Source organism: Hemiscyllium ocellatum, chromosome 31 (genome assembly GCF_020745735.1).
Source record: "Hemiscyllium ocellatum isolate sHemOce1 chromosome 31, sHemOce1.pat.X.cur, whole genome shotgun sequence".
Classification (NCBI taxonomy): domain Eukaryota; kingdom Metazoa; phylum Chordata; class Chondrichthyes; order Orectolobiformes; family Hemiscylliidae; genus Hemiscyllium; species Hemiscyllium ocellatum.
The window spans coordinates 2,003,881-2,029,152 of record NC_083431.1 but is presented as its reverse complement, the minus strand read 5'-3'; positions in this window follow the sequence as shown (position 1 = coordinate 2,029,152).

Here is a 25,272-nt window from a genome sequence, read left to right as displayed (position 1 = left end):
TGGAATGAGCTGCCAGAGGATGTGGTGGAGGCTGGTACAATTGCAGCATTTAAGAGGCATTTGGATGGGTATATGAATAGGAAGGGTTTGGAGGGATATGGGTCGGATGCTGGCAGGTGGGACTAGATTAAGTTGGGATATCTGGTCGGCATGGACAAGTTGGATGAAGGGTCTGTTTCTGTGCTGTACATCTCTATGACGGTATGAGTCAGCCTCAGGGTTCAGGGGAGATGATGGTAAGTGGGGCTGGCTGAGGGTCAGCTGTCCTCTTTTTAGATCAAGGAGCAGCTGGAAGGGTTGAGTGGCCTTGGTGCTGTTGGGAGGTGAATGGCACTCCAGCTGCTGGTGAGAATGGCCTCTGTATGTATCAGATCTGGTGGGGGTGGGGGGGTTGGGGATGGGATGGGATGGGGGGTAGGGGATGTGAGGGGGTGGTAGGGGATGGGATGGGATGGGGGGTAGGAGATGGGAGGGGGTGGGGGGATGGAGGATGTGAGGGGGGGTTGGGGATGTGAGGGGGGTAGGGGATGGGATGGGGGGTGGGGGGATGGAGGATGTGAGGGGGGTTGGGGATGGGAGGGGGGTGGGGGATGTGAGGGGGGTAGGGGATGTGAGGGGGGTGGGGGATGTGAGTGGGGGGGATGTGAGGGGGGGATGTGAGGGGTGTAGGGGATGTGAGGGGGTGGGGGATGTGAGGGGGGTGGGGGGTGTGAGGGGGGTGATGTGAGGGGGGGATGTGAGGGGGTGGGGGGGATGTGAGGGGGTTGGTGTAGGGGATGTGAGGGGGGGATGTGAGGGGGGGTGGTGTAGGGTAGGGGATGTGGGGGGGATGTGAGGGGGGTTGGGGATGTGAGGGGGGGTGGTGTAGGGGATGTGAGGGGAGTGGTGTAGGGTAGGGGATGTGAGGGGGGATGTGGGGGGGGTGGTGTAGGGTAGGGGATGTGAGGGGGGGATGTGAGGGGGGATGTGAGGGGGGTGGTGTAGGGAATGTGAGGGGGGTGGTGTAGGGTAGGGGATGTGAGGGGGGGATGTGAGGGGGGGTTGGGGATGTGAGGGGGGTGGTGTAGGGGATGTGAGGGGGGGTGGTGTAGGGTAGGGGATGTGAGGGGGGGATGTGGGGGGGGTGGTGTAGGGTAGGGGATGTGGGGGGGGATGTGAGGGGGGGTGGGGAATGTGTGGGGGGGTGTAGGGTAGGGGATGTGAGGGGGGGATGTGAGGGGGGGTGGTGTAGGGTAGGGGATGTGAGGGGGGGATGTGAGGGGGGGTGGGGAATGTGAGGGGGGGGGTGGGGAATGTGGGGGGGGGTGTAGGGTAGGGGATGTGTGGGGGGGGTGGGGAATGGGGGGGGGGGGGGGTGGCGGTGAGAGCCCCAGCCGCGCTCTCGCGGTTATATTTAGCAGCATTTGCGGCTCCGACCATCAGCCCTGACGTAGGGAACTGCGCAGTCAGCTCCGGGACCGGGGGCTGGGGGCCGGGGGCCGGACCCTCCCGGGAGCCGCGCGATATAAAAGCGGCCGCGGGAACACGGAGCCAGGCGGCTGCAGCCGGGAGCCGGGAGCCGGGAGCCGGGAGCCGGGAGCCGGGGACGGTAAGGGTAAGATTCCCGAGGATCACCCGCTTCCAGCAGAGCGGCGGCAACACGTGCGACCGGGATAGGGATCCGGGAGCAGGGATAGGGATCCGGGAGCAGGGATCCGGGAGCAGGGATCCGGGAGCAGGGATCCGGGAGCAGGGATAGGGATCCGGGAGCAGGGATCCGGGAGCAGGGATCCGGGAGTCTGGGATCCGGGAGCAGGGATAGGGATCCGGGAGCAGGGATAGGGATCCGGGAGTCTAGGATCCGGGAGCAGGGATAGGGATCCGGGAGCAGGGATCCGGGAGCAGGGATCCGGGAGTCTGGGATCCGGGAGCAGGGATAGGGATCCGGGAGCAGGGATAGGGATCCGGGAGTCTGGGATCCGGGATAGGGATCCGGGAGTCTGGGATCCGGGAGTCTGGGATCCGGGAGCAGGGATAGGGATCCGGGAGCAGGGATCCGGGAGCAGGGATAGGGATCCGGGATAGGGATCCGGGAGCAGGGATCCGGGAGCAGGGATAGGGATCCGGGAGCAGGGATCCGGGAGCAGGGATAGGGATCCGGGAGTCTGGAGGCTTTGCTCCGGACTTGGTTCCCACAATCCCAGGAGCCGGGCTGGAATCGGGAAGGGCCGTTCCCTGCTGGCGGGCTGATCCGGAGAGGTTGCCCTGCTGGCCCCCGTGGGGAATGGCCTGAGTGTTCCCGGGATGGGGTTGGGGGTCGGGCAGGATATTCCCGGGAGCTGTGTGTGTGTGATGGGGGGAGGGGGGGGGTAAGGCACAGGGAGATCCCACTAACTGCACCAGCCCGCGCTGTCTCACACACGGACTGCAACAAACACGGCAGCGCACAGCAAGATCCCATCAACAGCAAACGGTGCGGAGCGTCTGTGTGTCGGTGCAGGAGGAATTTCAAATACATCCAGCTCCCTCAGCACTGACCCTCCGCCAGTGCGGCACTCCCTCAGCACTGACCCTCCGACAGTGCCACTCCCTCAGCACTGACCCTCCGACAGTGCCCACTCCTTCAGCACTGACCATCCGATTGTGCGGCGCTCTCTCACTACTGGCCCTCCAACAGTGCGCCATTCCCTCAGTACTGACCCTCCAACAGTGTCCACTCCCTCAGCACTGACCCTCAGCCAGTGCGGCACTCCCTCAGCACTGACCTTCCGACAGTGCGGCACTCCCTCAGCACTGACCCTCCGCCAGTGTGGTGCTCCCTCAGCACTGACCCTCCGACAGTGCGGCACTCTCTCAGCACTGACCCTCCGACAGTGCCCACTCCATCAGCACTGACCCTCTGACAGTGCGGAGCACCCTCAGTACTGACCCTCTGACAGTGCACACTCCCTCAGCACTGACCCTCCGACAGTGCAGAGCACCCTCAGCACTGACCCTCTGACAGTGCTCACTCCCTCAGCACTGACCATCCGATAGTGCGGCCCTCTCTCAGTACTGGCCCTCCAACAGTGCGCCATTTCCTCAGTACTGACCCTCCAACAGTGCTCCATTCCCTCAGTACTGACCCTCCAACAGTGCACCATTCCCTCACTACTGGCCCTCCAACAGTGCGCCAATCCCTCAGTACTGACCTTCCAACAGTGCACCATTCCCTCAGTACTGATGCTCCAACAGTGTGGCACTCCCTCAGCACTGACCCTCCGACAGTGCTCACTCCCTCAGCACTGTCCCTCTGACAGTGCGGCGCTCCCTCCGCACTGACCCTCCGACAGTGCCCACTCCCTCAGCACTGACCATCCGATTGTGCGGCGCTCTCTCAGTACTGACCCTCCAACAGTGCGCCATTCCCTCATTACTGGCCCTCCAACAGTGCGCCATTCCCCCAGAACTGGCCCTCCAACAGTGCGGCATTCCCTCAGAACTAGCCCTCCAACAGTGCGGCAGTCCCTCAGTACTGAGGCTCCAACAGTGCGGCATTCCCTCAGTACTGAGGCTCCAACAGTGCGGCACTCCCTCAGCACTGACCCTCCGACGGTGCTCACTCCCGCAGCACTGACCCTCTGACAGTGCGGCACTCCCTCAGCACTGACCCTGCGACAGTGTGGTGCTCCTTCAGCACTGACCCTCCGCCAGTGTGGCGCTCCCTCAGCACTGACCCTCCGACAGTGCGGCCCTCCGTCAGCACTGACCCTCTGACAGTGCAGCCCTCCCTCAGCACTGACCCTCTGACAGTGCGGCACTCCCTCAGTACTGACCCTCTGACAGTGCGGCCCTCCCTCAGCACTGACCCTCTGACAGTGCAGCAATCCCTCAGCACTGACCCTCCGACAGTGCGGCCCTCCCTCAGCACTGACCCTCTGACAGTGCTGCACTCCCTCAGCACTGACCCTCCGACAGTGCCCACTCCCTCAGCACTGTCCCTCTGACAGTGCCCACTCCCTCAGCACTGACCCTCCGACAGTGCAGCACTCCTCAGCACTGATCATCCGATTGTGCGGCGCTCTCTCAGTACTGGCCCTCCAACAGTGCACCATTCCCTCACTACTGGCCCTCCAACAGTGCACCATTCTCTCACTACTGGCCCTCCAACAGTGCGCCATTCCCTCAGTACTGGCCCTCCAACAGTGCCCACTCCCTCAGCACTGACCCTCCGCCAGTGCGGCACTACCTCAGCACTGACCTTCCGACAGTGCGGCACTCCCTCAGCACTGACCCTCCGCCAGTGTGGCGCTCCCTCAGCACTGATCCTCCGACAGTGCGGCACTCTCTCAGCGCTGATCCTCCGACAGTGCGGCACTCTCTCAGCCCTGACCCTCCGACAGTGCCCACTCCATCAGCACTGACTCTCCGACAGTGCGGAGCACCCTCAGTACTGACCCTCTGACAGTGCACACTCCCTCAGCACTGACCCTCCGACAATGCGCAACTCCCTCAGCACTGACCCTCTGACAGTGCCCACTCCCTCAGCACTGACCCTCCGACAGTGCGAAGCTCCCTCAGCACTGACCCTCCGACAGTGCGGAGCTCCCTCAGCACTGACCCTCTGACAGTGCGGAGCACCCTCAGCACTGACCCTCCGATAGTGCGGCCCTCTCTCAGTACTGGCCCTCCAACAGTGCGCCATTTCCTCAGTACTGTCCCTCCAACAGTGCTCCATTCCCTCAGTACTGACCCTCCAACAGTGCACCATTCCCTCACTACTGGCCCTCCAACAGTGCGCCAATCCCTCAGTACTGACCTTCCAACAGTGCACCATTCCCTCAGTACTGATGCTCCAACAGTGTGGCACTCCCTCAGCACTGACCCTCCGACAGTGCTCACTCCCTCAGCACTGTCCCTCTGACATTCCCTCCGCACTGACCCTCCGACAGTGCCCACTCCCTCAGCACTGACCATCCGATTGTGCGGCGCTCTCTCAGTACTGGCCCTCCAACGGTGTGCCATTCCCTCAGTACTGACCCTCCAACAGTGCGCCATTCCCTCAGTACTGACCCTCCAACAGTGCGCCATTCCCTCATTACTGGCCCTCCAACAGTGCGCCATGCCCCCAGAACTGGCCCTCCAACAGTGCGGCATTCCCTCAGTACTGAGGCTCCAACAGTGCGGCATTCCCTCAGTACTGAGGCTCCAACAGTGCGGCATTCCCTCAGTACTGAGGCTCCAACAGTGCGGCACTCCCTCAGCACTGACCCTCTGACGGTGCTCACTCCTGCAGCACTGTCCCTCTGACAGTGCGGCACTCCCTCAGCACTGACCCTGCGACAGTGTGGTGCTCCTTCAGCACTGACCCTCCGCCAGTGCGGCACTCCCTCAGCACTGACCCTGCGACAGTGCGGCACTCCCTCAGCACTGACGCTCCAACAGTGCGGCACCCCCTCAGCACTGACCCTCTGACAGTGCCCACTCCCTCAGCACTGACCATCTGATAGTGCGGCCTCTCTCACTACTGGCCCTCCAACAGTGCGCCATTCCCTCAGTACTGCCCCTCCGACGGTGCGGCACTCCCTCAGCACTGACGCTCCAACAGTGCGGCACCCCCTCAGCACTGACCCTCTGACAGTGCCCACTCCCTCAGCACTGACCATCCGATTGTGCGGCGCTCTCTCAGTACTGACCCTCCAACAGTGCGCCATTCCCTCAGAACTGGCCCTCCAACAGTGCGCCATTCCCTCAGTACTGGCCCTCCAACAGTGCGGCACTCCCTCAGCACTGACCCTCCGACAGTGCTCACTCCCTCAGCACTGTCCCTCTGACAGTGCAGCGCACCCTCAGCACTAACCCTTCGACAGTGCCCACTCCCTCAGCACTGTCCGTCCGCCAGTGCGGCACTCCCTCAGCACTGACCCTCCGCCAGTGCGGCACTCCCTCAGCACTGACCCTCCGACAGTGTGGTGCTCCCTCAGCACTGACCCTCCGACAGTGCCCACTCTCTCAGCACTGACCCTCTGACAGTGCCCACTCCCTCTGCACTGACCCTCTGACACTGCGCCACTCCCTCAGCACTGACCCACTGACAGTGCCCTCTCCCTCAGCACTGACCCTCCGACAGTGCGGAGCACCCTCAGCACTGATCCTCCGACAGTGCGGAGCACCCTCAGCACTGACCCTCTGATAGTGTGGAGCTCCCTCAGCACTGACCTTCCGACAGTGCGACGCTCCCTCAGCACTGACCCTCCGACAGTGCGGCGCTCCCTCAGCACTGACCCTCTGACAGTGCCCACTCCCTCAGCACTGACCCTCTGACAGTGCCCACTGCCTCAGCACTGACCCTCCGGCAGTGCGGAGCACCCTCAGCACTGACCCTCCGACAGTGCGGAGCACCCTCAGCACTGACCCTCCGACAGTGCGGAGCACCCTCAGCACTGATCCTCCGACAGTGCTCACTCCCTCAGCACTGTCCCTCTGACAGTGCGGCGCTCCCTCCGCACTGACCCTCCGACAGTGCCCACTCCCTCAGCACTGACCATCCGATTGTGCGTCGCTCTCTCAGTACTGGCCATCCAACAGTGCGCCATTCCCTCAGTACTGACCCTCCAACAGTGCGCCATTCCCTCAGTACTGACCCTCCAACAGTGCGCCATTCCCTCAGTACTGACCCTCCAACAGTGCGCCATTCCCTCATTACTGGCCCTCCAACAGTGCGCCATTCCTCCAGAACTGGCCCTCCAACAGTGCGGCATTCCCTCAGAACTAGCCCTCCAACAGTGCGGCACTCCCTCAGCACTGACCCTGCGACAGTGTGGTGCTCCTTCAGCACTGACCCTCCGCCAGTGCGGCACTCCCTCAGCACTGACCCTGCGACAGTGCGGCACTCCCTCAGCACTGACGCTCCAACAGTGCGGCACCCCCTCAGCACTGACCCTCTGACAGTGCCCACTCCCTCAGCACTGACCATCTGATAGTGCGGCCTCTCTCACTACTGGCCCTCCAACAGTGCGCCATTCCCTCAGTACTGCCCCTCCGACAGTGCGGCACTCCCTCAGCACTGACGCTCCAACAGTGCGGCACCCCCTCAGCACTGACCCTCTGACAGTGCCCACTCCCTCAGCACTGACCATCTGATAGTGCGGCCTCTCTCACTACTGGCCCTCCAACAGTGCGCCATTCCCTCAGTACTGCCCCTCCGACAGTGCGGCACTCCCTCAGCACTGACGCTCCAACAGTGCGGCACCCCCTCAGCACTGACCCTCTGACAGTGCCCACTCCCTCAGCACTGACCATCCGATTGTGCGGCGCTCTCTCAGTACTGGCCCTCCAACAGTGCGCCATTCCCTCAGTACTGACCCTCCAACAGTGCGCCATTCCCTCAGAACTGGCCCTCCAACAGTGCGCCATTCCCTCAGTACTGACCCTCCAACAGTGCGCCATTCCCTCAGTACTGGCCCTCCAACAGTGCGGCACTCCCTCAGCACTGACCCTCCGACAGTGCTCACTCCCTCAGCACTGTCCCTCTGACAGTGCAGCGCACCCTCAGCACTAACCCTTCGACAGTGCCCACTCCCTCAGCACTGACCCTCCGACAGTGTGGTGCTCCCTCAGCACTGACCCTCCGACAGTGCCCACTCTCTCAGCACTGACCCTCTGACAGTGCCCACTCCCTCTGCACTGACCCTCTGACACTGCGCCACTCCCTCAGCACTGACCCACTGACAGTGCCCTCTCCCTCAGCACTGACCCTCCGACAGTGCGGAGCACCCTCAGCACTGATCCTCCGACAGTGCGGAGCACCCTCAGCACTGACCCTCTGATAGTGTGGAGCTCCCTCAGCACTGACCTTCCGACAGTGCGACGCTCCCTCAGCACTGACCCTCCGACAGTGCGGCGCTCACTCAGCACTGACCCTCTGACAGTGCCCACTCCCTCAGCACTGACCCTCTGACAGTGCCCACTGCCTCAGCACTGATCGTCCGACAGTGCTCACTCCCTCAGCACTGACCCTCCGACAGTGTGGTGCACCCTCAGCACTGACCCTCTGACAGTGCGGAGCACCCTCAGCACTGATCCTCCGACAGTGCTCACTCCCTCAGCACTGACCATCCGATTGTGCGTCGCTCTCTCAGTACTGGCCATCCAACGGTGCGCCATTCCCTCAGTACTGACCCTCCAACAGTGCGCCATTCCCTCATTACTGGCCCTCCAACAGTGCGCCATTCCTCCAGAACTGGCCCTCCAACAGTGCGGCATTCCCTCAGAACTAGCCCTCCAACAGTGCGGCATTCCCTCAGTACTGAGGCTCCAACAGTGCGGCATTCCCTCAGTACTGAGGCTCCAACAGTGCGGCACTCCCTCAGCACTGACCCTGCGACAGTGTGGTGCTCCTTCAGCACTGACCCTCCGCCAGCGTGGCGCTCCCTCAGCACTGACCCTCCGACAGTGCGGCCCTCCGTCAGCACTGACCCTCTGACAGTGCAGCACTCCCTCAGCACTGACCCTCCGACAGTGCGGCCCTCCGTCAGCACTGACCCTCTGACAGTGCAGCACTCCCTCAGCACTGACCCTCCGACAGTGCGGCCCTCCCTCAGCACTGACCCTCTGACAGTGTGGAGCTCCCTCAGCACTGACCCTCCGACAGTGCGGAGCACCCTCAGCACTGACCTTCCGACAGTGCGGCGCTCCCTCAGCACTGACCCTCCGACAGTGCGGCGCTCACTCAGCACTGACCCTCTGACAGTGCCCACTCCCTCAGCAGTGACCCTCTGACAGTGCCCACTGCCTCAGCACTGACCCTCCGACAGTGCGGAGCACCCTCAGCACTGACCCTCTGACAATGCGGCACTTCCTCAGCACAGACCCTCCGACAGTGCAGCGCTCCCTCAGCACTGACCTCCGACAGTGCGGCGCCCCCTCCCTCAGCACTGACCCTCCGACAGTGCAGCGCTCCCTCAGCACTGACCTCCGACAGTGCGGCGCCCCCTCCCTCAGCACTGACCCGCTGACAGTGCGGCACTCCCTCAGCACTGACCCTCCGACAGTGCGGCGCCCCCTCCCTCAGCACTGACCCTGCGACAGTGCGGAACTCCCTCAGCACTGACGCTGCGACAGTGCGGCACTCCCTCAGCACTGACCGTCTGACAGTGCGGAGCACCCTCTGCGCTGACCCACCGACAGTGCCCACTCCCTCAGCACTGCCCCTCCGACTGCCCACTCTCTCAGCACTGACCCTCCGACAGTGCGGCGCTCCCTCAGCACTGACCCTCCGACAGTGCGGCACTCCCTCAGCACTGACCCACCGACAGTGCGGCACTCCCTCAGCACAGACCCTCCGACAGTGCGGCGCCCCCTCCCTCAGCACTGACCCTCCGACAGTGCGGAGCTCCCTCAGCACTGACCCTCCGACAGTGCGGAGCACCCTCAGCACTGACCCTCCGATAGTGCGGCCCTCTCTCAGTACTGGCCCTCCAACAGTGCGCCATTTCCTCAGTACTGTCCCTCCAACAGTGCTCCATTCCCTCAGTACTGACCCTCCAACAGTGCACCATTCCCTCACTACTGGCCCTCCAACAGTGCGCCAATCCCTCAGTACTGACCTTCCAACAGTGCACCATTCCCTCAGTACTGATGCTCCAACAGTGTGGCACTCCCTCAGCACTGACCCTCCGACAGTGCTCACTCCCTCAGCACTGTCCCTCTGACATTCCCTCCGCACTGACCCTCCGACAGTGCCCACTCCCTCAGCACTGACCATCCGATTGTGCGGCGCTCTCTCAGTACTGGCCCTCCAACGGTGTGCCATTCCCTCAGTACTGACCCTCCAACAGTGCGCCATTCCCTCAGTACTGACCCTCCAACAGTGCGCCATTCCCTCATTACTGGCCCTCCAACAGTGCGCCATTCCCCCAGAACTGGCCCTCCAACAGTGCGGCATTCCCTCAGTACTGAGGCTCCAACAGTGCGGCATTCCCTCAGTACTGAGGCTCCAACAGTGCGGCATTCCCTCAGTACTGAGGCTCCAACAGTGCGGCACTCCCTCAGCACTGACCCTCTGACGGTGCTCACTCCTGCAGCACTGTCCCTCTGACAGTGCGGCACTCCCTCAGCACTGACCCTGCGACAGTGTGGTGCTCCTTCAGCACTGACCCTCCGCCAGTGCGGCACTCCCTCAGCACTGACCCTGCGACAGTGCGGCACTCCCTCAGCACTGACGCTCCAACAGTGCGGCACCCCCTCAGCACTGACCCTCTGACAGTGCCCACTCCCTCAGCACTGACCATCTGATAGTGCGGCCTCTCTCACTACTGGCCCTCCAACAGTGCGCCATTCCCTCAGTACTGCCCCTCCGACGGTGCGGCACTCCCTCAGCACTGACGCTCCAACAGTGCGGCACCCCCTCAGCACTGACCCTCTGACAGTGCCCACTCCCTCAGCACTGACCATCCGATTGTGCGGCGCTCTCTCAGTACTGACCCTCCAACAGTGCGCCATTCCCTCAGAACTGGCCCTCCAACAGTGCGCCATTCCCTCAGTACTGGCCCTCCAACAGTGCGGCACTCCCTCAGCACTGACCCTCCGACAGTGCTCACTCCCTCAGCACTGTCCCTCTGACAGTGCAGCGCACCCTCAGCACTAACCCTTCGACAGTGCCCACTCCCTCAGCACTGTCCGTCCGCCAGTGCGGCACTCCCTCAGCACTGACCCTCCGCCAGTGCGGCACTCCCTCAGCACTGACCCTCCGACAGTGTGGTGCTCCCTCAGCACTGACCCTCCGACAGTGCCCACTCTCTCAGCACTGACCCTCTGACAGTGCCCACTCCCTCTGCACTGACCCTCTGACACTGCGCCACTCCCTCAGCACTGACCCACTGACAGTGCCCTCTCCCTCAGCACTGACCCTCCGACAGTGCGGAGCACCCTCAGCACTGACCCTCCGACAGTGCGGAGCACCCTCAGCACTGATCCTCCGACAGTGCGGAGCACCCTCAGCACTGACCCTCTGATAGTGTGGAGCTCCCTCAGCACTGACCTTCCGACAGTGCGACGCTCCCTCAGCACTGACTTTCCGACAGTGCGGCGCTCACTCAGCACTGACCCTCTGACAGTGCCCACTCCCTCAGCACTGACCCTCTGACAGTGCCCACTGCCTCAGCACTGACCCTCCGGCAGTGCGGAGCACCCTCAGCACTGACCCTCCGACAGTGCGGAGCACCCTCAGCACTGACCCTCCGACAGTGCGGAGCACCCTCAGCACTGATCCTCCGACAGTGCTCACTCCCTCAGCACTGTCCCTCTGACAGTGCGGCGCTCCCTCCGCACTGACCCTCCGACAGTGCCCACTCCCTCAGCACTGACCATCCGATTGTGCGTCGCTCTCTCAGTACTGGCCATCCAACGGTGCGCCATTCCCTCAGTACTGACCCTCCAACAGTGCGCCATTCCCTCAGTACTGACCCTCCAACAGTGCGCCATTCCCTCAGTACTGACCCTCCAACAGTGCGCCATTCCCTCATTACTGGCCCTCCAACAGTGCGCCATTCCTCCAGAACTGGCCCTCCAACAGTGCGGCATTCCCTCAGAACTAGCCCTCCAACAGTGCGGCACTCCCTCAGCACTGACCCTGCGACAGTGTGGTGCTCCTTCAGCACTGACCCTCCGCCAGTGCGGCACTCCCTCAGCACTGACCCTGCGACAGTGCGGCACTCCCTCAGCACTGACGCTCCAACAGTGCGGCACCCCCTCAGCACTGACCCTCTGACAGTGCCCACTCCCTCAGCACTGACCATCTGATAGTGCGGCCTCTTTCACTACTGGCCCTCCAACAGTGCGCCATTCCCTCAGTACTGCCCCTCCGACAGTGCGGCACTCCCTCAGCACTGACGCTCCAACAGTGCGGCACCCCCTCAGCACTGACCCTCTGACAGTGCCCACTCCCTCAGCACTGACCATCTGATAGTGCGGCCTCTCTCACTACTGGCCCTCCAACAGTGCGCCATTCCCTCAGTACTGCCCCTCCGACAGTGCGGCACTCCCTCAGCACTGACGCTCCAACAGTGCGGCACCCCCTCAGCACTGACCCTCTGACAGTGCCCACTCCCTCAGCACTGACCATCCGATTGTGCGGCGCTCTCTCAGTACTGGCCCTCCAACAGTGCGCCATTCCCTCAGTACTGACCCTCCAACAGTGCGCCATTCCCTCAGAACTGGCCCTCCAATAGTGCGCCATTCCCTCAGTACTGACCCTCCAACAGTGCGCCATTCCCTCAGTACTGGCCCTCCAACAGTGCGGCACTCCCTCAGCACTGACCCTCCGACAGTGCTCACTCCCTCAGCACTGTCCCTCTGACAGTGCAGCGCACCCTCAGCACTAACCCTTCGACAGTGCCCACTCCCTCAGCACTGACCCTCCGACAGTGTGGTGCTCCCTCAGCACTGACCCTCCGACAGTGCCCACTCTCTCAGCACTGACCCTCTGACAGTGCCCACTCCCTCTGCACTGACCCTCTGACACTGCGCCACTCCCTCAGCACTGACCCACTGACAGTGCCCTCTCCCTCAGCACTGACCCTCCGACAGTGCGGAGCACCCTCAGCACTGATCCTCCGACAGTGCGGAGCACCCTCAGCACTGACCCTCTGATAGTGTGGAGCTCCCTCAGCACTGACCTTCCGACAGTGCGACGCTCCCTCAGCACTGACCCTCCGACAGTGCGGCGCTCACTCAGCACTGACCCTCTGACAGTGCCCACTCCCTCAGCACTGACCCTCTGACAGTGCCCTCTGCCTCAGCACTGACCCTCCGGCAGTGCGGAGCACCCTCAGCACTGACCCTCCGACAGTGTGGTGCACCCTCAGCACTGACCCTCTGACAGTGCGGAGCACCCTCAGCACTGATCCTCCGACAGTGCTCACTCCCTCAGCACTGACCCTCCGACAGTGTGGTGCACCCTCAGCACTGACCCTCTGACAGTGCGGAGCACCCTCAGCACTGATCCTCCGACAGTGCTCACTCCCTCAGCACTGACCATCCGATTGTGCGTCGCTCTCTCAGTACTGGCCATCCAACGGTGCGCCATTCCCTCAGTACTGACCCTCCAACAGTGCGCCATTCCCTCATTACTGGCCCTCCAACAGTGCGCCATTCCTCCAGAACTGGCCCTCCAACAGTGCGGCATTCCCTCAGAACTAGCCCTCCAACAGTGCGGCATTCCCTCAGTACTGAGGCTCCAACAGTGCGGCATTCCCTCAGTACTGAGGCTCCAACAGTGCGGCACTCCCTCAGCACTGACCCTGCGACAGTGTGGTGCTCCTTCAGCACTGACCCTCCGCCAGCGTGGCGCTCCCTCAGCACTGACCCTCCGACAGTGCGGCCCTCCGTCAGCACTGACCCTCTGACAGTGCAGCACTCCCTCAGCACTGACCCTCCGACAGTGCGGCCCTCCGTCAGCACTGACCCTCTGACAGTGCAGCACTCCCTCAGCACTGACCCTCCGACAGTGCGGCCCTCCCTCAGCACTGACCCTCTGACAGTGTGGAGCTCCCTCAGCACTGACCCTCCGACAGTGCGGAGCACCCTCAGCACTGACCTTCCGACAGTGCGGCGCTCCCTCAGCACTGACCCTCCGACAGTGCGGCGCTCACTCAACACTGACCCTCTGACAGTGCCCACTCCCTCAGCAGTGACCCTCTGACAGTGCCCACTGCCTCAGCACTGACCCTCCGACAGTGCGGAGCACCCTCAGCACTGACCCTCTGACAATGCGGCACTTCCTCAGCACAGACCCTCCGACAGTGCAGCGCTCCCTCAGCACTGACCTCCGACAGTGCGGCGCCCCCTCCCTCAGCACTGACCCTCCGACAGTGCAGCGCTCCCTCAGCACTGACCTCCGACAGTGCGGCGCCCCCTCCCTCAGCACTGACCCGCTGACAGTGCGGCACTCCCTCAGCACTGACCCTCCGACAGTGCGGCGCCCCCTCCCTCAGCACTGACCCTGCGACAGTGCGGAACTCCCTCAGCACTGACGCTGCGACAGTGCGGCACTCCCTCAGCACTGACCGTCTGACAGTGCGGAGCACCCTCTGCGCTGACCCACCGACAGTGCCCACTCCCTCAGCACTGCCCCTCCGACTGCCCACTCTCTCAGCACTGACCCTCCGACAGTGCGGCGCTCCCTCAGCACTGACCCTCCGACAGTGCGGCGCTCCCTCAGCACTGACCCTCCAACAGTGCGGCACTCCCTCAGCACTGACCCTCCGACAGTGCGGCGGTCCCTCAGCACTGACCCTCTGACAGTGCGGCACTCCCTCAGCACTGACCCTCCGACAGTGCGGCGGTCCCTCAGCACTGACCCTCTGACAGTGCGGCACTCCCTCAGCACTGACCCACCGACAGTGCGGCACTCCCTCAGCACTGACCCTCTGACAGTGCGGACACCCTCTGCGCTGACTCTCCGACAGTGCCCACTCCCAAAGCACTGACCCTTCGACTGCCCACTCCCTTAGCACTGACCCTCTGACATTGCGGCACTTCCTCAGCACTGACCCTCCGACAGTGCGGCGGTCCCTCAGCACTGACCCACTGACAATGCGGCACTGCCTGAGCACTGACCCTCTGACAGTGCCCACTCCCTCAGAAATGTCCCTCTGTCAGCGCAGCACTCCCTCAGCACTGACCCTCCGACAGTGCGGCGCTCCCTCAGCACTGACCCTCCGACAGTGCGGCACTCCCTCAGCACTGACCCTCCAATGGTGCGGCGCTCCCTCAGCACTGACCCTCTGATAGTGCCCACTCCCTCAGCACTGAACCTCCGACAGTGCGGCACTCCCTCAGCACTGACCCACCGACAGTGCGGCACTCCCTCAGCACAGACCCTCCGACAGTGCGGCGCCCCCTCCCTCAGCACTGACCCTCCGACAGTGCGGAGCTCCCTCAGCACTGACCCTCCGACAGTGCGGAGCACCCTCAGCACTGACCCTCCGATAGTGCGGCCCTCTCTCAGTACTGGCCCTCCAACAGTGCGCCATTTCCTCAGTACTGTCCCTCCAACAGTGCTCCATTCCCTCAGTACTGACCCTCCAACAGTGCACCATTCCCTCACTACTGGCCCTCCAACAGTGCGCCAATCCCTCAGTACTGACCTTCCAACAGTGCACCATTCCCTCAGTACTGATGCTCCAACAGTGTGGCACTCCCTCAGCACTGACCCTCCGACAGTGCTCACTCCCTCAGCACTGTCCCTCTGACATTCCCTCCGCACTGACCCTCCGACAGTGCCCACTCCCTCAGCACTGACCATCCGATTGTGCGGCGCTCTCTCAGTACTGGCCCTCCAACGGTGTGCCATTCCCTCAGTACTGACCCTCCAACAGTGCGCCATTCCCTCAGTACTGACCCTCCAACAGTGCGCCATTCCCTCATTACTGGCCCTCCAACAGTGCGCCATTCCCCCAGAACTGGCCCTCCAACAGTGCGGCATTCCCTCAGTACTGAGGCTCCAACAGTGCGGCATTCCCTCATTACTGAGGCTCCAACAGTGCGGCACTCCCTCAGCACTGACCCTCTGACGGTGCTCACTCCTGCAGCACTGTCCCTCTGACAGTGCGGCACTCCCTCAGCACTGACCCTGCGACAGTGTGGTGCTCCTTCAGCACTGACCCTCCGCCAGTGCGGCACTCCCTCAGCACTGACCCTGCGACAGTGCGGCACTCCCTCAGCACTGACGCTCCAACAGTGCGGCACCCCCTCAGCACTGACCCTCTGACAGTGCCCACTCCCTCAGCACTGACCATCTGATAGTGCGGCCTCTCTCACTACTGGCCCTCCAACAGTGCGCCATTCCCTCAGTACTGCCCCTCCGACAGTGCGGCACTCCCTCAGCACTGACGCTCCAACAGTGCGGCACCCCCTCAGCACTGACCCTCTGACAGTGCCCACTCCCTCAGCACTGACCATCCGATTGTGCGGCGCTCTCTCAGTACTGGCCCTCCAACAGTGCGCCATTCCCTCAGTACTGACCCTCCAACAGTGCGCCATTCCCTCAGAACTGGCCCTCCAACAGTGCGCCATTCCCTCAGTACTGGCCCTCCAACAGTGCGGCACTCCCTCAGCACTGACCCTCCGACAGTGCTCACTCCCTCAGCACTGTCCCTCTGACAGTGCAGCGCACCCTCAGCACTAACCCTTTGACAGTGCCCACTCCCTCAGCACTGTCCGTCCGCCAGTGCGGCACTCCCTCAGCACTGACCCTCCGCCAGTGCGGCACTCCCTCAGCACTGACCCTCCGACAGTGTGGTGCTCCCTCAGCACTGACCCTCCGACAGTGCCCACTCTCTCAGCACTGACCCACTGACAGTGCCCTCTCCCTCAGCACTGACCCTCCGACAGTGCGGAGCACCCTCAGCACTGATCCTCCGACAGTGCGGAGCACCCTCAGCACTGACCCTCTGATAGTGTGGAGCTCCCTCAGTACTGACCTTCCGACAGTGCGACGCTCCCTCAGCACTGACCCTCCGACAGTGCGGCGCTCACTCAGCACTGACCCTCTGACAGTGCCCACTCCCTCAGCACTGACCCTCTGACAGTGCCCACTGCCTCAGCACTGACCCTCCGACAGTGTGGTGCACCCTCAGCACTGTCCCTCTGACAGTGCGGCGCTCCCTCCGCACTGACCCTCCGACAGTGCCCACTCCCTCAGCACTGACCATCCGATTGTGCGTCGCTCTCTCAGTACTGGCCATCCAACGGTGCGCCATTCCCTCAGTACTGACCCTCCAACAGTGCGCCATTCCCTCAGTACTGACCCTCCAACAGTGCGCCATTCCCTCATTACTGGCCCTCCAACAGTGCGCCATTCCTCCAGAACTGGCCCTCCAACAGTGCGGCATTCCCTCAGAACTAGCCCTCCAACAGTGCGGCATTCCCTCAGTACTGAGGCTCCAACAGTGCGGCATTCCCTCAGTACTGAGGCTCCAACAGTGCGGCACTCCCTCAGCACTGACCCTCCGACAGTGCGGCGCCCCCTCCCTCAGCACTGACCCTGCGACAGTGCGGAACTACCTCAGCACTGACGCTGCGACAGTGCGGCACTCCCTCAGCACTGACCGTCTGACAGTGCGGAGCACCCTCTGCGCTGACCCACCGACAGTGCCCACTCCCTCAGCACTGCCCCTCCGACTGTCCACTCTCTCAGCACTGACCCTCCGACAGTGCGGCGCTCCCTCAGCACTGCCCCTCCGACAGTGAAGCGTTCCCTCAGCGCTGACCCTCCGACAGTGCGGCGCTCCCTCAGCACTGACCCTCCGACAGTGCGGCGGTCCCTCAGCACTGACCCTCCAACAGTGCGGCACTCCCTCAGCACTGACCCTCCGACAGTGCGGCACTCCCTCAGCACTGACCCTCTGACAGTGCCCACTCCCTCAGCACTGACCCTCTGACAGTGCCCACTGCCTCAGCACTGACCCTCCGACAGTGTGGTGCACCCTCAGCACTGACCGTCTGACAGTGCGGAGCACCCTCAGCACTGATCCTCCGACAGTGCTCACTCCCTCAGCACTGTCCCTCTGACAGTGCGGCGCTCCCTCCGCACTGACCCTCCGACAGTGCCCACTCACTCAGCACTGACCCTCCGACAGTGCGGCCCTCCGTCAGCACTGACCCTCTGACAGTGCAGCACTCCCTCAGCACTGACCCTCCGACAGTGCGGCCCTCCCTCAGCACTGACCCTCTGACAGTGTGGAGCTCCCTCAGCACTGACCCTCCGACAGTGCGGAGCACCCTCAGCACTGACCTTCCGACAGTGCGGCGCTCCCTCAGCACTGACCCTCCGACAGTGCGGCGCTCACTCAGCACTGACCCTCTGACAGTACCCACTCCCTCAGCAGTGACCCTCTGACAGTGCCCACTGCCTCAGCACTGACCCTCCGACAGTGCGGAGCACCCTCAGCACTGACCCTCTGACAATGCGGCACTTCCTCAGCACAGACCCTCCGACAGTGCAGCGCTCCCTCAGCACTGACCTCCGACAGTGCGGCGCCCCCTCCCTCAGCACTGACCCTCCGACAATGCAGCGCTCCCTCAGCACTGACCTCCGACAGTGCGGCGCCCCCTCCCTCAGCACTGACCCGCTGACAGTGCGGCACTCCCTCAGCACTGACCCTCCGACAGTGCGGCGCCCCCTCCCTCAGCACTGACCCTGCGACAGTGCGGAACTACCTCAGCACTGACGCTGCGACAGTGCGGCACTCCCTCAGCACTGACCGTCTGACAGTGCGGAGCACCCTCTGCGCTGACCCACCGACAGTGCCCACTCCCTCAGCACTGCCCCTCCGACTGCCCACTCTCTCAGCACTGACCCTCCGACAGTGCGGCGCTCCCTCAGCACTGCCCCTCCGACAGTGCGGCGCTCCCTCAGCGCTGATCCTCCGACAGTGCGGCGCTCCCTCAGCACTGACCCTCCGACAGTGCGGCGCTCCCTCAGCACTGACCCTCCGACAGTGCGGCACTCCCTCAGCACTGACCCTCCGACAGTGCGGCGGTCCCTCAGCACTGACCCTCCGACAGTGCGGCACTCCCTCAGCACTGACCCACCGACAGTGCGGCACTCCCTCAGCACTGACCCTCTGACAGTGCGGACACCCTCTGCGCTGACTCTCCGACAGTGCCCACTCCCAAAGCACTGACCCTTCGACTGCCCACTCCCTTAGCACTGACCCTCTGACATTGCGGCACTTCCTCAGCACTGACCCTCCGACAGTGCGGCGGTCCCTCAGCACTGACCCACTGACAATGCGGCACTGCCTGAGCACTGACCCTCTGACAGTGCCCACTCCCTCAGAAATGTCCCTCTGTCAGCGCAGCACTCCCTCAGCACTGACCCTCCGACAGTGCGGCGCTCCCTCAGCACTGACCCTCCGACAGTGCGGCACTCCCTCAGCACTGACCCTCCAATGGTGCGGCGCTCCCTCAGCACTGACCCTCTGATAGTGCCCACTCCCTCAGCACTGAACCTCCGACAGTGCGGCACTCCCTCAGCACTGACCCACCGACAGTGCGGCACTCCCTCAGCACAGACCCTCCGACAGTGCGGCGCCCCCTCCCTCAGCACTGACCCTCTGACAGTGCAGCGCTCCCTCAGCACTGACCTCCGACAGTGCGGCGCCCCCTCCCTCAGCACTGACCCTCTGACAGTGCGGCACTCCCTCAGCACTGACCCTCTGACAGTGCGGCGCCCCCTCCCTCAGCACTGACGCTGCGACAGTGCGGCACTCCCTCAGCACTGACCCACCGACCGTGCGGCACTCCCTCAGCACTGACCCTCTGACAGTGTGGCACTCCCTCAGCACTGATCCTCCATCAATGCCCAATCCCTCAGCACTGACCCACCGACAGTGCGGCACTCCCTCAGCACTGACCGTCTGACAGTGCGGAGCACCCTCTGCGCTGACTCTCCGACAGTGCCCACTCCCTCAGCCCTGACCCTCCGACTGCCCACTCTTTCAGCACTGACCCTCCAACAGTGCGGCGCTCCCTCAGCACTGACCCTCCGACAGTGCGGGGCTCCCTCAGCACTGACCCTCCGACAGTGCGGCGGTCCCTCAGCACTCACCCTCCGACAGTGCGGCACTCCGTCAGCACTGACCCTCCGACAGTGCGGCGCTCCCTCAGCACTAACCCTCCGACAGTGCCCACTCCCTCAGCACTGATCCTCCAACAGTGCGGCACTTCCTCAGCACTGACCCTCCGACAGTGCGGCACTCCCTCAGCACTGACCCTCTGACAGGGCGGAGCACCCTCCGTGCTGACTCTCCGACAGTGCCCACTCCCTAAGCACTGACCCTTCGACTGCCCACTCCCTCAGCACTGACACTCTGACATTGCGGCACTCACTCAGCACTGACACTCCGACAGTGCCCACTCCCTCAGGACTGACCCTCCGACAGTGCGGCGTTCCCTGAGCACTGACCCTCCGACAATGCCCACTCCATCAGCACTGAGCCTCCGACAGTGCGGCACTCCCTCAGCACTGACCCTTCGACAGTGCGGAGCACCCTCAGCGCTGACCCTCTGACAGTGCGGCACTTCCTCAGCACAGACCCTCCGACAGTGCGGCGCCCCCTCCCTCAGCACTGACCCTCCGACAGTGCAGCGCTCCCTCAGCACTGACCTCCGACAGTGCGGCGCCCCCTCCCTCAGCACTGACCCTCTGACAGTGCGGCACTCCCTCAGCACTGACCCTCCGACAGTGCGGCGCCCCCTCCCTCAGCACTGACCCTGCGACAGTGCGGAACTCCCTCAGCACTGACGCTGCGACAGTGTGGCACTCCCTCAGCACTGACCCTCTGACAGTGTGGCACTCCCTCAGCACTGATCCTCCAACAATGCCCAATCCCTCAGCACTGACCCACCGACAGTGCGGCACTCCCTCAGCACTGACCGTCTGACAGTGCGGAGCACCCTCTGCGCTGACTCTCCGACAGTGCCCACTCCCTCAGCCCTGACCCTCCGACTGCCCACTCTTTCAGCACTGACCCTCCAACAGTGCGGCGCTCCCTCAGCACTGACCCTCCGACAGTGCGGCGCTCCCTCAGCACTAACCCTCCGACAGTGCCCACTCCCTCAGCACTGATCCTCCAACAGTGCGGCACTTCCTCAGCACTGACCCTCCGACAGTGCGGCACTCCCTCAGCACTGACCCTCTGACAGTGCGGAGCACCCTCTGCGCTGACTCTCCGACAGTGCCCACTCCCTAAGCACTGACCCTTCGACTGCCCACTCCCTTAGCACTGACCCTCTGACATTGCGGCACTCACTCAGCACTGACGCTCCGACAGTGCCCACTCCCTCAGGACTGACCCTCCGACAGTGCCCACTCCCTCAGCCCTGAGCCTCTGACAGTGCGGCACTCCCTAAGCACTGACCCTCCGACAATGCCCACTCCATCAGCACTGAGCCTCCGACCGTGCGGCACTCCCTCAGCACTGACCCTTCGACAGTGCGGAGCACCCTCAGCGCTGACCCTCTGACAGTGCGGCACTTCCTCAGCACAGACCCTCCGACAGTGCAGCGCTCCCTCAGCACTGACCCTCCGACAGTGCAGCGCTCCCTCAGCACTGACCCTCCGACAGTGCGGCGCCCCCTCCCTCAGCACTGACGCTGTGACAGTGCGGCACTCCCTCAGCACTGACCCTCCGACAGTGCGGCGCCCCCTCCCTCCGCACTGACCCTGCGACAGTGCGGAACTCCCTCAGCACTGACGCTGCGACAGTGCGGCACTCCCTCAGCACTGACCGTCTGACAGTGCGGAGCACCCTCAGCGCTGACCCCCTGACAGTGCGGCACTTCCTCAGCACAGACCCTCCGACAGTGCGGCGCTCCCTCCCTCAGCACTGACCCTCCGACAGTGCGGCGCCCTCTCCCTCAGCACTGAGCCTCCGACAGTGCGGCACTCCCTCAGCACTGACCCTCCGACAGTGCGGCACTCCCTCAGCACTGACCCTCCGACAGTGCCCACTCCCTCAGCACTGAACCTGCGACAGTGCCTAATCCCTCAGCACTGACCCTCCGACAGTGCGGCATCCCCTCCCTCAGCACTGTCCCTCCGACAGTGCGGCACTCCCTCAGCATTGACCCTCTGACAGTGTGGCACTCCCTCAGCACTGACCCTCCGACAGTGCGGCGCTCCCTCAGCACTGACCCTCCAACAGTGCGGCACTCCCTCAGCACTGACCCTCCGACAGTGCGGCGGTCCCTCAGCACTGACCCTCCGACAGTGCGGCGCTCCCTCAGCACTGACCCACCGACAGTGCGACACTCCCTCAGCACTGACCCTCTGACAATTAGGAGCGTTCCCTCAGCACTGACCCTCCGACAGTGCGGCGCCCCCTCCCTCAGCACTGTCCCTCCGACAGTGCGGCACTCCCTCAGCACTGACCCTCCGACAGTGCGGCACTCCCTCAGCACTGACCCTCCGACAGTGCGGCGCTCCCTCAGCACTGACCCTCCAACAGTGCGGCACTCCCTCAGCACTGACCCTCCGACAGTGCGGCGCTCCCTCAGCACTGACCCTCCGACAGTGCGGCGCTCCCTCAGCACTGACCCACCGACAGTGCCCACTCCCTAAGCACTGACCCTTCAACTGCCCACTCCCTAAGCACTGACCCTTCAACTGCCCACTCCCTTAGCACTGGCCCTCTGACATTGCCGTACTTCCTCAGCACTGACCCTCCGACAGTGCTCACTCCCTCAGCCCTGTCCCTCTGACAGTGCAGCGCACCCTCAGCACTAACCCTTCGACAGTGCCCACTCCCTCAGCACTGTCCCTCCGCCAGTGCGGCACTCCCTCAGCACTGACCCTCCGACAGTGTGGTGCTCCCTCAGCACTGACCCTCCGACAGTGCCCACTCTCTCAGCACTGACCCTCTGACACTGCGCCACTCCCTCAGCACTGACCCTCTGACATTGCCCTCTCCCTCAGCACTGACCCTCCGACAGTGCGGAGCATCCTCAGCACTGAACCTCTGACAGTGTGGAGCACCCTCTGCACTGACCTTCCGACAGTGCGACGCTCCCTCAGCACTGACCCTCCGACAGTGTGGCGCTCACTCAGCACTGACCCTCTGACAGTGCCCACTCCCTCAGCACTGACAGTCTGACAGTGCCCACTGCCTCAGCACTGACCCTCCGGCAGTGCGGAGCACCCTCAGCACTGACCCTCCGACAGTGCGGAGCACCCTCAGCACTGACCCTCCGACAGTGCGGAGCTCCCTCAGCACTGACCCTCCGACAGTGCCCACTCCCTCAGCACTGACCATCCGATTGTGCAGTGCTCTCTCAGTACAGGCCATCCAACAGTGCGCCATTCCCTCAGTACTGACCCTCCAACAGTGCGCCATTCCCTCAGTACTGACCCTCTAACAGTGCGCCATTCCCTCATTACTGGCCCTCCAACAGTGCGGCATTCCCTCAGAACTAGCCCTCCAACAGTGCGGCATTCCCTCAGTACTGAGGCTCCAACAGTGCGGCATTCCCTCAGTACTGAGGCTCCAACAGTGCGGCACTCCCTCAGCACTGACCCTCCGACGGTGCTCACTCCCGCAGCACTGTCCCTCTGACAGTGCGGCACTCCCTCAGCACTGACCCTGCGACAGTGTGGTGCTCCTTCAGCACTGACCCTCCGCCAGTGTGGCGCTCCCTCAGCACTGACCCTCCGACAGTGCGGCCCTCCATCAGCACTGACCCTCTGACAGTGCAGCACTCCCTCAGCACTGACCCTCCGACAGTGCGGCCCTCCATCAGCACTGACCCTCTGACAGTGCAGCACTCCCTCAGCACTGACCCCCGGACAGTGCGGTGCACCCTCCCTCAGCACTGACCCTGCGACAGTGCGGCACTCCCTCAGCACTGACCCTTCGACAGTGCGGAGCACCCTCAGCGCTGACCCTCTGACAGTGCGGCACTACCTCAGCACAGACCCTCCGACAGTGCAGCGCTCCCTCAGCACTGACCTCCGACAGTGCGGCGCCCCCTCCCTCAGCACTGACCCTCCGACAGTGCGGAGCACCCTCAGCACTGACCCTCAGTGTGGTGCACCCTCAGCACTGACCCTCTGACAGTGCGGAGCACCCTCAGCACTGACCCTCTGACAGTGCCCACTTCCTCAGCACTGACCCTCCGACAGTGCGGAGCACCCTCAGTACTGATCCTCTGACAGTGCCCACTCCCTCAGCAGTGACCCTCCGACAGTGCAGCCCCATCTCAGCACTGACTCTCCGACAGTGCGACGCTCCCTCAGCACTGACCCTCCGACAGTGCTGCGCTCCCTCAGCACTGACCCTCAGACAGTGCCCACTCCCTCAGCACTGACCCTCCGACACTGCGCCACTCCCTCAGCACTGACCCTCCGACAGTGCGGAGCACCCTCAGCGCTGACCCTCTGACAGTGCGGCACTTCCTCAGCACAGACCCTCCGACAGTGCGGCACCCCCTCCCTCAGCACTGACCCTGCGACAGTGCGGCGCCCTCTCCCTCAGCACTGACCCTCCGACAGTGCGGCGATCCCTCCCTCAGCACTGAGCCTCCGACAGTGCGGTGCACCCTCCCTCAGCACTGACCCTGCGACAGTGCGGCACTGCCTGAGCACTGACCCTCTGACAGTGCCCACTCCCTCAGAAATGTCCCTTTGTCAGCGCAGCACTCCCTCAGCACTGACCCTCCGACAGTGCGGCGCTCCCTCAGCACTGACCCTCCGACAGTGCGGCACTCCCTCAGCACTGACCCTCCAACAGTGCGGCGCTCCCTCAGCACTGACCCTCTGACAGTGCCCACTCCCTCAGCACTGAACCTCCGACGGTGCGGCACTCCCTCAGCACTGATCCACCGACAGTGCGGCACTCCCTCAGCACTGACCCTCTGACAGGGCGGAGCACCCTCCGTGCTGACTCTCCGACAGTGCCCACTCCCTAAGCACTGACCCTTCGACTGCCCACTCCCTCAGCACTGACCCTCCAACAGTGCAGCGCTCCCTCAGCACTGACCCTCCAACAGTGCGGCGCTCCCTCAGCACTCACCCTCCGACAGTGCGGCGCTCCCTCAGCACTGACCCTCCGACAGTGCCCACTCCCTCAGCACTGATCGTCCAACAGTGCGGCACTTCCTCAGCACTGACCCTCCGACAGTGTGGCACTCCCTCAGCACTGACCCTCCAACAGTGCGGAGCACCATCTGCGCTGACTCTCCGACAGTGCCCACTCCCTAAGCACTAACCCTTCGACTGCCCACTCCCTTAGCACTGACCCTCTGACATTGCGGCGTTCCCTTAGCACTGACCCTCCGACAGTGCGGCACTCCCTAAGCACTGACCCTCCGACAGTGCGGCACTCCCTCAGCACTGACCCTCCAACAGTGCGGCGCTCACTCAGCACTGACCCTCTGACAGTGCCCACTCCCTCAGCACTGAACCTCCGACGGTGCGGCACTCCCTCAGCACTGATCCACCGACAGTGCGGCACTCCCTCAGCACTGATCCACCGACAGTGCGGCACTCCCTCAGCACTGACCCTCTGACAGTGCGGCACTTCCTCAGCACAGACCCTCCGACAGTGCGGCGCCCCCTCCCTCAGCACTGACCCTCCGACAGTGCGGCGCTCCCTCAGCACTGACCTCCGACAGTGCGGCGCCCCCTCCCTCAGCACTGATCCTCCAACAGTGCGACGCTCCCTCAGCACTGACCCTCCGACAGTGCGGCGCTCCCTCAGCACTGACCCTCTGACAGTGCCCACTCCCTCAGCACTGACCCTCCGACACTGC